The sequence below is a fragment of the Ochotona princeps genome, chromosome 24 (genome assembly GCF_030435755.1).
Source record: "Ochotona princeps isolate mOchPri1 chromosome 24, mOchPri1.hap1, whole genome shotgun sequence".
NCBI classification, from domain to species: Eukaryota; Metazoa; Chordata; class Mammalia; order Lagomorpha; family Ochotonidae; genus Ochotona; species Ochotona princeps.
The window spans coordinates 12,365,176-12,368,469 of NC_080855.1; positions in this window are offsets into that span (position 1 = coordinate 12,365,176).

The window sequence follows — 3,294 nt, forward strand, 5'->3', positions numbered from 1 at the left end:
AGACCACCTGGGCGCCTGCCTGCCACATCTCACACTAGGCTTGTTTCTGCTGCCTTCCTGTTTATGATAAGAGCCACTTTATCTCCACTTCTGACTTGGAGGTAGACAAGGCTGTCTCTGTTTTCTGGATAAGACAACCAAGGCTCAGACAAGGGGCGGGGGCTGCGCAGCTGGAGGAATTGCTGATGCCACATAGAAGTTCGTTTCTTTTTTTAACACTGGAAAAGCACTGGAAACACTTGCTGTGTTACATTGGACTATCGCAAGCACAGCATCCCCAGGACCGCTCCACGAGCCATGAGCCACCACCACCATCAGAAACAGTTTTCTGTTGTCCCACAGCAAACGATGCCCCCAGTAACTAACCTGTGTTTCAGCTCCGGAAGTCAGACAGATCCGGTGGTTCTGGGGTACGCATGAGGCCGTAATCCTAGTATGTGTGAGGGGGAGCTAATGACCTGAAAGGGGGGCCCAGCCTGCTCACAAGCTTGTTGGCATGATTCCGTTGCCTGCAGACTTGAAGACTGAGGCTCTGGGTTTCTCATTCCCCTTGCCCACGGGCCTTCCTTGGTCCCTGACCACAGAAGCCCCTCTGTGGGGGCACAGCACACATGCCAGCTTGCTGCATTACAGGGAGGTAGAAGTGACCAGAGAGAGTGCCCACAGGCGGAAGCCAAGGCTGGAGCTGATGCTGTGCCATGGAAGGTCGCTAGACGCTGGCCACACAGTGAGGCGAAAGGAACTCTCCCAGGGTGTGCATGCCAGCCCCTGGGGGCTGAGGTGGGCGGAGGCTTTTAGCAAGCCTGCTCTGGCCCCTCCGTAGGTGACATGATCTGCGTGCAGGGGCAACAACACTTTAAAGATACCCATGGCTGCTGGCTTCCCTTCACATGCAGTAGCCTGTGCGAGGCTCTGTTTAGCATGTCCCAGTTTGACAGTCCTGCCAGGCAGCAGTGCTGACAGGCCCCCAGGTAAGGCACGGGGCATCAGGTTTGTTCAATCAGAGCCCAGGCTAACGCTTTCAATGATAATCCAACTTTTTCCCCTTCATAATGACAGCCTTCCTGTGTCCCCCCAAGTTCTTCTAAGATTCCCCCATGGAGGGCACAGTCCCCAGGGAATTTCCCCACCTGTAAAAGTTTACACTTTGTTATCTTGGGTTTTTCTTTTCTCACTTGCATCAGGAGCAGTCACTGCTGGCAGAGAAAGCATGCATGTTTCCAGTGGTGAACTAGGAGGGGACCTCAAATCTCCAGTCGGACCCTTCTGTGCCCTTGGCTTCCCACGTCACACACTGTCCCAACCTCATCCTTGCGACTCTTGGGACCAGAGGCTGCGGAGCTTCACATGTTCCCCTCACACAAGCCTACCCTTCCGGAAGCCTGACCCTTTCACTCTCCATTGAGGCAAAGAAGATTCCTTTCTGATCAATACTGCCCACTCAATATCTCACCCAGGAGATTCTTAGTACATCAAAGGCAAAAGAGAGCTGTGGCCACGGAGCGCATGCCATCCTGGGGTGGGCCACGGGCGGCCTGCCTCAGAAGGCCTGCAGAGCCTGTTCACACTGCAGAGCCTTGGGGCCGGGCTGCCCTGTGCCAAGCCCCGCTGTTTCACATGCAGCGTGCAACGTGGATCAATGCCGTGGACCTCGCGGCCTGACAGGCTCGGAAGCCTGAGCACACGGCAGGCTCGTACAGAGTAGCCACGCCTGAGCTTTGCCCGCAGAGCTTGTGATCTGCTCAGTCTGGTGGAGCTGGACAGCCAGGGTGTGTCAACTCTCTGTGCCATGCTCATTGTACGTCGAGGACACTGAGGATCAAGACAGCAACGCAGCCTGTCAAGCAGTCAGCTCAAAACGAGAAATGAAACCAAGCCACATGGTGTGAACTTACGACTCAAGGGTTCCAAGCCCTGTGCTGAGGTCTGAGTTGGAGTTGACAAATTATAATTACAGATATTTAGGCGTACAGAGTAATGTTTGAAAACATGTATACACTGTGAAATGAACAAATCAGGTTAATTAGCATACTCCTCATCTCACTGTTTTTCATCTCCTTGCTGTGTCTTAACAATTAACTGTAGCCACCAGTCTGCGCGTAGCTCGCCAGTCCTCCTAACTGAACTGGCACGCTCTTTAACCAACACTGCCCGGCTTTTCCCCGCTCACGGGACTGCCCTCCCTCTACCCCCCACCCTCCCAGCCTCCGGCACCACAATTTTGTTTTTACTGTCTGAAAGCTCAATTTTTAAATATACAAGTGAGATGTGTAATATCTGCTTTCCTGTGCCTGGCTTATTTCACTGCCCGTCAGAGTGACGCCCTGGGAGGATGTCCCAGTCCTATCAGATGAGCGCCTCCTGTCAGGCAGAGACGGCACTGCAACGACTTGGGAACAAGAAAGTAAGCAAGGCAAGGGGCCTGAGTAGACGCTTTTCTTTTTTCGTTTTTTATTGAATAGATGTTTTTCAAAAGAAGACATGCAAAAAGACAGGCACAGATATAACGAGAAATGTCACCATCACAAGCCTCATGGGAAGGGGGATTAAAACCTTGCACTGGAGGGTGGCGATAGCGGAGAGACCTGAACGCTGGCCGGATGTGGTGGAGCAGAGGACTCACAGACGGCTGGGGATGTAAGTCCGTGCAGACGGGATCATGTGGAAGGCTCTCCCCCACCCACACACACACCTGCAAGCCCACCTCCAGGTACATTTCCAAAAGAATAGTTTGATGAAGACATATCTGCACTTTTAACTTAATGACACTAGCTACAACGTGTCCACGGGCAGAGCAAAGGATAGGCAAAATGTGGCGCATGCCCAGTGGTATAGTATTCAGCCTTAAAATACAGCTGACGGTGGTCCTTTTGACAGCATCAAGGCCCTGGAGTTTTTGTCTCTTACTGGGGAAGTTCTCTGTGAGACCTTCACAGATCTCTGGAGTTGGGTGGCTAACGCTGAGCCCAGGGCCGGAAGCCCGCAGTTGGAGATTTGTATTTAAAATAACTGCAACAGGGAAGCAAAGCCAGTAGCAATGGACACATTAATGGCGTGTCTAAAAACGCACTTTCCCATCTCCACAAGAACCCACAGTTTGGGACAACTCAAGTACTAAAAATGAGCAGGCTGAGGCGCACACGCCTACTGTGGTCCCTCACACAGGTTACTCAATGCGAGGGGCTTCCACCCCCTTACGGGGCAGGTCCTTCGTGCCGCAAGAGCAGAAACTAAAGCCAAACTACTTCAGGAACAGCAGCAACAAATGGAAGGGCAAGGGATTTTTGGCCTCGG